The following is a 13,986-nucleotide window of genomic DNA, read 5'->3' on the forward strand; positions in this document are numbered from 1 at the left end:
GTATTTTATTCTGTAGTCAATTTCCTAATTTTGTTAACTAGTGGATAAAAAAACAAATATTTTTTGCAGTGGTTTATTGTTTTGTTTTGTTTTTGTTCATTTGATTGTTTTATGTTTGTATGTGTGTTTTACTTCAAAACATGTTTATTGTTTACTTAATGTAACATAGACCACTATTTTACAAACCTGACTTAATTGGTGTACACTCAAATTATAGAACACTGTTAGCAAGATGATTTAGGGAAATGCATATTTGTTTCAGATGTTCACAGAAAGGTATGAAAATATTCTTAAACCCAAAGTGATTCAAAAAATATTTTTAAAAAGCACAAAGAAAATAAATACTATTAGAGTTTTATAGCTAGTCAGTTTATTTGTCAAAAGAATGATAATACTTGAAGTACTTCCATGTGAAGGAAGAACACGGAAACAGAGATGCTTTAGTTGATAACGCTTTTACTTCCACTCTTGTTCTGTGTGTTGCTTCAGTTGTATATCATCTATTTCTTCTATCTCAGTATTTCCAGCCTGCCATCTCTCCCTCCTTTCCTTTCTCTATTTCTCTCTTTTAGAGAAAGCAACCCAGTCCACTTCTTGTATTTGTAAATCAATGCCTAGATTGTGATTCCTAAAATTTTAAATTACTTTAAACATTTTCATCTATTCTTACCTCATTTTAACTCATTTTATAGAATAAAAATCTATTTTAGAATAATAATGTATTCGAATATACGTTTTCATTTTCATAGTTATCTCACTATACCATCTTACTTTTAAATGGTCAAAATCTCTAAATAAGGTCTGATACTTTGTATTACAATAGTAATTTTTTAGAGCTAGTAAATGATTATAAATTCTGTTTACGTTCTTTATTTTTTCTTTTGGTTTATCAGTAATTTTACATAAGACTTTTTGTTACAGTGTCCCCTTTCTCTTCATTTCTCTTGCCTGCCTCTGTCTATCACTTTTGAGATACAATTCTAGACCGTTTCTTAGACCTCTGTTGTGTGATATAGTTTGAATTGCTGGATGGAATCCCTGCTCTGCAATGGTGTTGGTGTGTTCTTGGACCAATCATATGACCATTGAGAAGGATAGCTTTGTTCTTATCATATAACTATGCTTCAAAGTTATAACTTATTCATTCTCAACAGTGTTGACATTGGTACCTTAAGAAGGAAACTGATTTCTGAATGATGAAATTCCTTAAATATTACCATGTTTTGTGGCTCCTCTTGTCTCTTAAAATATTAATCTGTATAAAATCTATATTAATTCTTTTTAAAACATTGCTCCTGTTTTTCCAAAGTATTCATTACTACTTTTAACAATGTAAAAGTCTAATTGACTACAATGATGATACGCTCAGGATGCGAGGCTAAGCACTGCACTCAGGGTCAGCCGCTTTGGACCCAGAGAAGAGCATGTCTGATTGCATGCGGGTTGATGCCCTAGGTCCCGCCTCTGAGAAAAAGGTATCGGTCGGGTCTGATGCTCTTTGGGTGGATGACACCTAAATGAACATCTGTACAAAGTCCCAATTTCTTTCTAATATCAGAGATCAGACCTCTACTCTTGCCTGATGCGTCTAAAACAAAAAGGGGGAACTGTAGAGAGCTGCGGAATGCTATGCCTTAAAGATGGAGCTGGTTTCCGCCTTCCACCTTCCCGATGGTGAGTGCTCTCTGTCACGAACAACTCCACATTTGGCTAAGGCCGAGGATCTGGCTTGCTTCCATGTATGTGGACCTATCTGCATTGCCCACGTGGCACGCCTGGGTTGGCTACCCAGAGGCTATTTAAGCTGTGGGCTGGCTTTCCCCGGGGTCCGAGGATTGTTCAATGTTCCTGAATAAACTGCATTGAAAAAAAAAATAAGCAAAATCAAAATTAAGCAAAATCAAAATTAGAATACAAAGAAGACATATATATATTTATTTACCTACAAACATAAACACACACACACACACACACACACACACAGATGTGTGGGGGGAGAGTAACCTGGGGAGTAGATAGATGATATGAATAACCTATGATTAAATACTAAACTATGATGAGACTCCTTAATTATGTCATTTAAATTAAATTAAGTTAAAAATCTCCTCTTACAAGGACAAATATATGCATACCTACACACACATACACTCACAATTGAATACCTTACCGTCAGAGAAATAGGGTGTCAACCAAGAAAGACTATCTTTCACTGAATACGTTTTTCAGGAAAGTTAATATGATGTGGAAAGGAACCTGAGATAAGGAAAGCAAAAGATATTGAGGAGAAAAGATGAGGTTTTAATAATCATATCAGAAGAAAAAGAGATAGAAAATGGGCACAGTAATAAATTAGAAAAGTTGTGGAGTTAATTCAAGGATAACCTCAGTGATTCAGATGCTAAATTGTTTTAACAAGAAAAAATGAAAAAGCAGTATGACGATAATTAAAATGCAATAAAAATCTTACAAAAGAATAAATTTACAAAAGTAGACAGGACACACTTGTAAAATTTGAGAAAACTGAGTAAAATGAATTGAAATATTTTATTTTGTATGAGTTTCAAGAAATAAACATAGATTTTAATTGTGTTAACTCTTCCACAGCCAACACATTACCAATGGCTCAGTAGAAACAAATTTTTTAGTTACAAGTGAATCAGAAAGAAAAATTCCAAGTGCAAAAATTTCCTCTAAGAAAAAGGCCATTTTGAAATATTAGGATATATGTATTACATATAGCATATGTATACATTTATACATATATATGCATACACATAAATTTCAAGTGTTTTAAGTCTTTTCTTTTGTCATTGCATTATTGAATTTTAATAAACAAAGACTAACTACAAATACTCTACTCCGGTCCTATAACCAGAGTAAGTAAATAGAGAAAACAGCATCACAGGCAAGAGGCGCCGGGAGCTATGTAGATGGTAAAGGTGAAGCGGTGACATTTGAGAACTGATAGCTCCTACCTGCCCTTCTGCTGCCTCGCTTAGGGAGTCCGGCTCTTGCGAAGGTTTTCATGCACTCTCTGCTTGGGAAACATTTACACTTGATAGTTTGCATGGGAAATATTAACAGGGATAGCCTGGCTGCTGGCTTTGAATCAGGATATGATTTGAAGCTCAGGCCTCAGCTGGAGTTATTACAACCATCATCGTGAATGCCATAGACTCCACCTGTACAATACCCATTCCTAATGGTGGACTTGGCATTCACTGACACTTTACACGGTGCTTAGCAACCTTCCTAACACTGTGACCTTTTCATAACTGTAATTTTGCTGCTGTTATGAATCATAACCTAAATATGATTTTTTTTTACTTACTTATTTTTACTGTGTTTTTTGATGGTCTTAGGTGACCTCTGTGAAAGGGTCATTTGAGTCACAAAGGGGTCACAATTCACAGGTTGAGAACCACTGCTTTAAAACTTCCTTAAACATCAAGCAATTCCTACCATAAAACTCGTGATATTCCAAACAGAAACTTTAAAAATCATTTTTACAGTCCCTAAAATTTTAACAAAGTTACACATTATTTATTTTTTTCCCCTTTTAAAAGATTCTTTTTCAGCTGGGAAGTGATAGCACTAGACTTTAATCTCAGCACTCTGAGTTTGAAGCTAGGCCTGGTCTACCAAGCGAGTCCAGACAAGGCTACCGAGAGAAACCCTGTCTCAGGTGGAAAAAGTTTCTTTTATTTTAAAGCCTGTTGCATTATGAACAATGTCTTCTCTTTGTATCACATGTAGTCATACAGGATATGTATGACAGATTTTATGGATGGAATGTCCAGAACAGTTTTCACTACAGCAAAAGCAAGCTTCTTGAGATGAAGTCAAGTAGTCATGCTCATTAGTTATTTCTAATTAGTGCAGAAGTGGCGGCTGACGTTTTGACTTGGTATGGTATGTTCACACTAAAACTGATATTGTCCTCTATGAGACTGAGCACCAGGATCGATGCCTAATTTACCCTGTTTGGATTATAGTCAGATGCAAGTTTCATTCTATGCCAGGTACTAAGGCTGATTTGTCACAGATAATCTGAAAGACAAGTAAAAGTACGATTGACAAGTCTGAATTTGGGGGCTGACAATATAAACTTCATTAAATGGTCATTTTGCTTGCTAGGTTTTGGTAGGCTTTTTTCCCCTTAATGGAAGTGAAGAGAATGAACTGAACAACTTTTGCTACGCTCTTTCCTACTTTGCAATAGGTTTCAGAAGATATCAGGACTACGGGGACCCAACACTGTGTGTATGAATTACTACCAAGCATCATGAAATAACCAGTGAAATGACTGGTCCTTGTCTCATAGAGTGGCCTTGTCTGCTTGGGTTCTGAAGATCATTATTTGACATGTAACACATCTGGAAAGGAAATAGCAGGAATCAATCACCTGTCAGTGTGTATCTCAGCTTTGCTGTATTTTCTTCTGTGTTCTGTAACTTCAGCTTGTATATAAATAGAACAATTTTGCCTCTGAATATTTGAGGTGTGTGTGGTGTCCAGTTATACAGTTCTGAGCTACATTTAATCTTTACTTATTTCATTCAAATGCTCCTCCAGATCCCAACATCTAATTTTTGTGTATCATTTTCTGAGGTCCTATCTTGTTAGAACCAACTGAAAATGATTGCCAGTTGATTTTGTTAAAGCCAGGTGGATTTGGCAAGGTTCTTAATTTTCCTTGGCCATCAACAACATGCAGAATGCTTAAGCTTAAGTGAATTGCATTCTCTCTGAATGCAACTTGGAAGGGATCATGTGCACTTGATAATTAGTTGCTCCAAAGACTGAAAATCTTAATACACAAATCACTAAGAGTTAAAGCAGTTCCCAAGAATTCAAGGAAGGTTGATTATCCATGACCTTCTGGGCAGTTTAAAATGTACAACAAGCTTGTGTCTCTTCATGCAACTTGGACATCAATAAGCAAAAGAAACCTGAGTTCAAGAAGTCAAGAGAATAGATACATGTTTCAAAGATCACAATAGGGAAGGAACCATTAAAAGATAAACAAATAATTTTCTGAAAAAGTCCTTTTTCTTTGATATATATATCCATGTATGTGTTTATGGGAAAAGTATAAAATCAATTACTATAACCTTTCTATGGCAGAGAACTACATCAACCACCAAACTGTATGCTGATAGAGTTGTTAAATAAAATAGAGTCAGTCACACTAATATTACAGTTACTGAAAAGAATGAAGAAGGAAGTTATGTAACGGTGTGAAAATTTTCCCAAGCGAAACCTACAAAAAATAGATATATTACATACGCTAATTGTTAAAATTCTTCCTCTTCTTCCTTCTTCCACCTCCTTTCTCCTGTCTCCATTCCTTCTTTTCTTAGCTTGTTTTGTTGCCTCTGTATTTACTTGTGGTTTTTCCCTCAGATGCTGCTCTTGGTTTCTATGTAGTCCACAGCAAGGCAGAGTGCAAAGCAACACAAAAGGATTTTCCAACGAGCAGGGTGGTGATTTCAAACTGGGCCCAGTATATGTTTGTGCATGTGTGTGTGCAGGTGTGTGCATGTGCGAAGGAATTTTAATTTAGAAATGGCTTCTCTGTTAAGAGATCCAAAGACCTTTTAGGTCTGTGTAATCCAGCTGGGATACAAACACACCTTTAATCCAGGAGAAAGAAGCAAGCATATCTGAGTTCAAGGCCAGCCAAGTTCATAAGGAAAAGCTTAAGTCCAGGTGTAGCAGCACATGCCTGTAATCCCAAACAATGAAGGGAAAGTTAGTTTGTACAGGGAAGCACCCATTTTTGAAAGTGATGTTTAATTGAGTGGCAGAAAAAGTGAGACAGAGTTGACAGAAAAGGATATGTGCAACTCTCAGGAGAAGAGAGAGGAAAGGGAAGCTACATAAGGGGCAGAGCAGAGAGAAAGAGGGAGAGAGGGAGGGAGAGAGAGAAGGCAGTTTTATCAGGACAGTATAGAGAGACACATTGCAGAGAAAGAACTCAATTGAAGAATGAATGAGCCAGAAAATGAGAAGGATCCAGGAGATTAGGGCAGACTGTGGGAGTGTGAAGCCAAGCAGAGCAATTCAGGGGCTGAGAGAGAAACCAGGTTGAATAAGACAGCTGGGAGAGGAGTTTGAGCCAGAACAGCTGAGTTGAACCAGCCAGCCAGAAATAGAAAGGTTGAGCTTCTTCAGCAGTAAGTCTCAGAGGATGAAAACATTCTAGTCCTAGGTTAGATTGTATGGAGGCTAGAAGCTTCCAGGACTAGGCCTCAATTAGTACAAGGAGGCAGTAAGCCTCAGAGACAACAATTGAAACAGACACATAAAAGTTCTTTTACATGTGTGTGTTGTCTGTATATGTTGTGTATGTTTGTTTGTATATATGCATATATGTATGTGTATGTGTGAAATTATTTTATCTTAAAATCAGATATGATCTTCACTGGCAAAGAAAAGACTGATAAAGTCCATATTAGGGAAAGATAACTAAGGCCCTAGAGCTCTAAAAGAGGAGGGAGAAATTTTCTGAGATTTTCAAGTTCTGATCATGAAAATGGAATATAAAAGAATATTCATTTAGAATCAGATAGTCTCATAGTAACTCTTTTATATTATTTTGTGGTGCTGGGGACTGAACCCAGGGTCTCATGGATTCTGGAAAACCTGGACCCTGCAAGGGTGTTGTCTTCACATGTGAACAACTTGCAGGATAGTGTGACATTGTAGAGTTGATTTCATGCAAGGCCATTCGGGTAAAGGAAGAGTCTGGTTTGTGTGACTGACCTTAGCCAGCTGATGACCTCACAAATACACAAAAGAAAGTACATATCCTAAACTCAAATCTGTTTCTTTGCTCTTCCTGTAGTGGTTCTTTATTGGCCAAACTATAGTGAAAGCCAGAGGAATTTATTGATGAGAGCAAAAAGAGAAGGTGAAATGGAATAATGTGAGCTAAAACACATGACCTTATAGCTAGAAATACCAAACAAAGAAACACTTTAGTTTCTGGTCAGATTTAATTATAAATTCTGGAAATGTTTTATCAGAACTGTTAAAACTGCTTCTAATAATCATTATTTAATTTTATTGTCTTTCAGATTATATTTCCCTGTATAGGTGAGATTTTAAGTGACCTTATCTTACATGGTGAGTTCTCTGCATGTTTTAATTGAATTATATTGAATAATAAGTATCCAAAGGCTGATTTTAAATTGATTTACCTATAAGGGAAGACCTCACCTGAGATTTTGATACATGTTACTCAGCCAAGTGATACTGTCTCACAGTGAACAGTAATGTACCACCCTTCAGATCTTTCCTTGCAATTATTACTCTATGGTGACTTCTGGGGACAGCAGAGATCTCTTATCTCACAATAATAAAATGGGTTTGCTGGAGAAGTTTACCAAAGCTTGAAAGTTTCATGATGAAATGACTGGTTAAGTTGGTGTTGATGGCATATGGCCGGAGTCATCCATCACCAATCCAGGGAAACAGGGATCTCTAATGGTGTGGTTTTATTCAATCTATTTTATGCAGCCATGCTTGACTATTCACCACAAGACCTTAGGGTTGGTATTAGGATATATTTTGATCTCCTAGAAAGATTTTCCACTTCAATAATTTTCAATCCTCCTAAAACTCCTTGAGGCAATTGTTCATGAACTACTGCTGCCCAATGACAACATACCCAAAGATGGTCTAAAAAGTATGTTAGGAAACTATGCTGGCCTATGTACAGGCGTTTTAAAAGTAGAAGAATTCTTCAAACACACTATATTTTAATACCAAAACTGTAAAAAATAATTTTAGGACGGTTAATTTACTATTATTCTCCAGATAGATAATACTTTTTAATAAAGAGAATATATTTAGAACTAGCAATATTTTCATCAGTAATTATTATACTTCATGGCAAGATAAAATTAAGTTCTCCCAGTGGAAAAATGGGAACATCTATAGATCAACCTTGCACTGGGTTTGACTGGATCTTGTATTTCCTCCTAATATTCGCATAACTGCTATTTATTGAGATGTGATAATATGACCTGAGAATTTACTTAATCAAATCCTTATGAAGGTAATTGAATCAGTTATAACCATATTGATAACTGATTAAAAGAGGGAGACTGTCCTGAAAGCCACTTGTAGAATCCAGCCTATAAGATGGTCCCTGGTTATCCTACACCTCTGATGCTTCTATGATGTGGAACCTCTTTTTCTTTTTAATTCTTTATTAATTACACTTTATTGACTTTGTATCTCCCCTGTGGTTCTCTCCCTCCTCCTGTCCCAATTCCTCCCTTCCTCCACCCTCTGCATGCATGACCCTCCCCAAGTCCACTGATAGGGGAGGTCTTCTTTTCCTTCCTTCTGATCCTAATTAATTAGGTCTCATCAGGAGTGGCTGCATTGTCTTCTTCTGTGGTTTGGTAATGCTGCTGTGATTAAAGAGCAGGCCAATCAGTTCATGTCAGAGACAGTCCCTGTTCTTATTACAATGGAACCCACATGGATACTGAACTGCCATGGGCTACATCTGTGTAGGGGTCTTAGGTTATCTCCATGCATGGTCCTTGTTTGGAGTATCGGTCTCAGGAAAGACCCCTGTGCTCAGATTTTTTGGTTCTATTGCCCTCCTTGCAGAGTTCCTGTCCTCTCCAGGTCTTACTGTTTCCCACTTTTTTCATAAGATTCCCTGCACTCTGCCCAAAACTCAATTGCATGGAGATTATTACCTGTAACTCACAGATCAAAACCGATCATTTTCTTTCTATGGCTGGGCATAAAGTTACTATAGCTTCTTCTTGAATTGTCTTTTTCTCCTGGGTGAAACTGCCTCCTATGTCTGACTAACACTAGGAAGAGTCTCACATGATATGGAATGAAGTACTATAGCCAGCTTCCAAGAAGGAAATGACATTTTCCACTCTAACTGTGTAGATACGATTAGAGCCCCAGACCCCCACCCTGTTATGTCTCAAGATGGCCACAGTACTCATGAACATGGGTAATCTACATTGGAGTCCCTGAACTCTGAGATTTCCATCTTAATCTTAAACTAGGTAAGATGTTGATTTTTAACTTTTAGCCAATAGGTTTTTTAAGAATTAAGGTTTAAGCAGCATTTACACTAGCAGAATGTGATGGTTAAAACTTTCCTCAGACTGTCAAGCAGTTGTGAAATGAGGGATCATGTTTAATACAGGAAGACAGACCATGACTGTGGCCAGCAGCCCATGACCACCCAGTCCTATGGATGTGCATTGGAAACAGGTAACTTCCAAACTTTAATAGTTGTATAGATATAATAGTTGTGTGTGTGTATACATACATACATAGTTGTACAGATATGTAGATATAATAGTTATATATATATATATATATATATATATATATTAGGGTTATCATTGCTGTGGTGGAACACCATGACCAAAAGAAAGGAATTCAACACCGGAGCTCAAATAAAGCAGAAGCCTTGAGGAAAGAACTGATGCAGAGGCCATGGAGCAGTGCTGATTCATGGCTTGTTCTTCATGGCCCAATCTGCCTACTTTCGTAAAGAACACAGGACCACCAGCCCAGAAGTGGCACCACACACAATGAGCTGGGCTCGCCCACTAATTAAGAAAACGTCAAACAGGCTTGACTATAGCCAGATATTATGGGGCATTTCCTCACCTGAGGTTCCCTCCTCTCCAATGACACTAGACTATGTCAAGATGACATAAACTGCAGCAAACTCAGTATCTATGTAAATACTCTTTACTTTACCAGAAAGGAGTCTATTACCTTTGATTATCAAAGCTATATAACTATTTAAATAATAAATCAATAGTATATGGCCTTACTATAATTTTGTGTCCTATGATTATCAAGTGCAGATCAATCCTATTCTCATTATTATTATAATTTTCCATATCCATTATGTAGTAGGTATTTCCACATGCATGGAATGTGAACTTTATTTTTTCTTTTTATTTTTTATATTAATTACAGTTTATTCACTTTGTAGCCCAGCTGTAGCTCCCTCCCTTGTCCTCTCCCAATATCACTCTTCCTCCCTCATTTCTTTCCATGTCCCTCTCCAAGTCCACTGAGAGGGGAGGTCCTCCTCCCCTTCCATCTGATCCTAGTCTATCAGGACTCATCAGGACTGACTGCACTGTCATCCTCTGTGACCTGGTAAGACTGCTTCACCCTCAGAGGGAGGTGATCAAAGAGCCAGACTTGAGTTCATGTCAAAGAGACAGTCCCTGTTCCTCTTACTAGGGAACACACTAGGAGACTGAGCTGCCATGGGCTACATCTGTGAGCCCATGGACTACATCCATGCATGGTCCTTTGCTGGAGTATCAGTCTCAGGAAAGACCCTTGTGTACATATTTCTTGGTTCTGTTGCCCTAATTGTGGAGCTCTGGTACCTTCCATGTCTTTCTATATCCCACTTCTTTCTTAAGATTTCCTGCACTCTGCCCAAAGTCTGGCTATGAGCTTCAGCATTTGCTTTGATATTCTACTGGGTAGAGTCTTTCATAGGTCCTCTGTGGTGGGTGCCTGTCCTGTTGCCTGTTTTCTCCCTCTTCCCGATGTCCATCTCATTTGTGTTTCTGATTGATAAGTTGATTGATCAACTTATCCAGGGTCCCTCTTCTTGCTTAGCTCCTTTAGGTATACAAATTTTAGTATGTTTATCCTATATTATATGTCTAACATCCACTTGTAAGTGAGTATATACCGTGTGTGGCTTTCAGCTTCTGGGATACTTCACAGGATGATCTTTACTAGATAACACCATTTGCCTGCAAATTTTATGATTTTCTTGTTCTTAATTGCTGAATGGTATTTCATTGTGTAAATGTACCACAATTTCTGTATCCATTTCTCAGTTGAGGGGCATCTGAGTTGTTTCCAGATTCTGGCTATTACAAATAAAGCTGCTACGAACATGGTTGAAAAAATGTCCTTGTTGTGTACTTGAGCATGATTTGGATATATGCCTAGGAGTGCTATAGCTGGATCTTAAGGTAGCACTATTCCTAATTGTCTGAGAAAGCACCAGATTGATTTCCAAAGTGGTTGTACAAGTTTACATTCCCACAAGCAATGATGTAGGCTTCCCTTTTCTCTACATCCCCTCCACCATGTGTTGTCACTTGAGTTTTTGATCTTAGCCATTCTGAAAGGTCAAATCTCAGGGTTGTTTTGATTTGCATTTCCCTAATGGCTAATGAGGTTGAGCATTTCTTTAAGTGTTTCTCTGCCATTCAATACTCCTTTATCGAGAATTCTTTGTTTAGGTCTGTTACCCATTTTTAAATTGGATTACTTGTTTTGATGCTTTTTAACTTCTTGAGTTCTTATATTCTGGATATTAGCCCTCAGTCAGATATAGGGTTGGTGGAGATCCTTTCCCAGTCTGTAGGCTGTCATTTTGTTCTGATGACAGTATACTTTGCTTTACAGAAGCTTTTCAGTTTCATCAGGTCCCATTAATTAATTGTTGCTCTTAGAGCCTGTGGTGTTGGTGTTCTGTTCAGGAAGTTGTCTCCTGTGCCAATGAGTTCCAGGCTCTTCCCCACTTCTTCTAACATGTTTAGTATGTCTGGTTTTATTTTGAGGTCTTTGATACACTTGGACTTTAGTTTTGTACAAGGTGATGAATATGGATCTATTTGAATTTTTCTACATGTAGATCTCCAGTTAGACCAGCATCATTTGTTAAAGATGCTGTCTTTTTGTAATCGTCTTGTTTTGATTTCTTTGTAAAAAATCAAGATCCATTTCTGGATCTTCTATTGAATTCCATTCATCCACCAGTCTATGCTAGTATCTATGCTAGTATCATGCAGTTTTTCTTACTATTGCACTATAGTAGAGCTTAAAATCAGGGATGGAGATACTTCCAGATCTTATGTTGTTTTATAGGATTGTTTTGGCAATTCTGGGTTTTTTGTTTTTCCATATGAAGTTCAGAATTTTTCTTTCAAGTTCTGTAAGAATTGTGTTAGTATTTTGTGGGGAATTGCATTGAATCTATAGATTCTTTTGGCAGGATGGCCATTTTCACTATGTTAATCTTTTTTTATTATTATTAATTACACTTTATTCATTTTGTATCCCCCATAAGCCCCTCCCTCCTCCCCTCCCGATCCCACCCTTCCTCCCCTTTCTGCATGCATGCTCCTCCCCAAGTCCACTGATAGGGGAGGTCCTCCTCTCCTTCCTTCTGATCTTAGTCTATCAGGTCACATCAGGAATGGCTGCATTGTCTTCTTCTGTGGCCTGGTAAGACTGCTCCCCCCTCAGGGGGAGGTGATCAAAGAGCAGGCCAATCAGTTTATGTCAGAGGCAGTCCCTCTTCCCATCACTATGTAACCCACTTGGACACTAAACTGCCATGGGCTACATCTGTGCAGGGGTTCTAGGTTATCTCCATGAATAGTCCTTGGTTGGAGTATGAGTCTCTCGGAAGTTCCCTGTATTCAAATTTTCTTGTTCTGTTGCTCTCCTTGTGGACTTCCTGTCCTCTCCAGCTCTTACTATTTCCCACGCCTTACATAAAATTCGATTCACTCTGCCCGTCAGATAGCCATCAGGCTCAGCATCTGCTTTGATAGTCTGCAGGGCAGAGGCTTTCAGAGGCCCTCTGTGGCAGGTTCCTAGGTTGTTTCCTAAGTTGTTTCTGATGTCCATCCTCTTTGCCTTTCAGGATGGGAATTGAGCATTTTAGTTAGGGTCCTCTCTTTTGTTTAGTTTCTTTAGATGTACCGATTATAGTGGGTTTATCCTATGTTGTATGTTTATATGAGTGAGTATATACCATGTGTGTCTTTTTGCTTCTGGGACAACTCACTCAGGATGATCCTTTTCAGGTCCCACCATTTACCTGCAAATTTCATGATTTCCTTATTTTTCATTGCTGAGTAATATTCCATTGTGTAGATGTACCACAATTTCTGCATCCATTCTTCAGTTGAGGGGCATCTGGGTTGTTTCCAGCTTCTGGCTATTACAAATAAAGCTGCTACAAACATGGTTGAGCAAATGTCCTTTTTGTGTACTTGAGCCTCTTTTGGATATATGCCTAGGTGCTGTATGGCTGGATCTTGAGGAAGCACTATTCCTAGTTGTCTGAGAAAGCATCAGATTGATTTCCAGAGTGGTTGTACAAGTTTACATTCCCACCAGCAGTGGAGAAGGGTTCCCCTTTCTCCACAACCTCTCCAGCATGTGTTGTCACTTGAGTGTTTGATCTTGGCCATTCTCATGGGTGTAAGGTGAAATCTCAGGGTTGTTTTGATTTGCATTTCCTTAATGGCTAATGATGTTGAACATTTCTTTAAATGCTTCTCTGCTATTCGCTATTCCTCTACAGAGAGTTCTCTGTTCAGCTCTGTTCCCCATTTTTTAAGTGGATTACTTGGTTTGCTGCGTTTCAACTTCTTTAGTTCTTTATATATACTGGATATTAGCCTTTTGTCAGATAAAGGGTTGGTGAAGATTCTTTCCCAATCTCTAGGCAGTTGCTTTGTTTTGATGACAGTATCCTTTGCTTTACAGAAGTTTTCAGTTTCATGAGGTCCCATTTATTGATTGTTGCTCTTAGAGCCTGTGCTGTTGGTGTTCTGTTCAGGAAGTTCTCTCCTTTACCAATGAGTTCTAGGGTATTCCCCACTTATTTTTCTAGCTGATTTAATGTGTTTGGTTTTATGTTGAGGCCTTTGATCCACTTGGACTTCAGTTTTGTGCAAGGTGATAAGTATGGATCTATTTTCATTTTTCTACATGTAGACATCCAGTTAGACCAGCACCATTTGTTGAAGATGCTATCTTTTTTCCATTGTATGGTTTTGGCATCTTTGTCAAAAATCAGGTGTCCATAAGTGTGTGGGTTTATTTTTCAGTCTTCTATTCGGTTCCATTGATCCACCATTCTGCTTCTATGCCAGTACCATGCAGTTTTTATAACTGTTGCTCTATAGTACAGCTTGAGATCAG

The sequence above is a fragment of the Meriones unguiculatus genome, chromosome 20 (assembly GCF_030254825.1).
Source record: "Meriones unguiculatus strain TT.TT164.6M chromosome 20, Bangor_MerUng_6.1, whole genome shotgun sequence".
NCBI lineage: Eukaryota > Metazoa > Chordata > Mammalia > Rodentia > Muridae > Meriones > Meriones unguiculatus.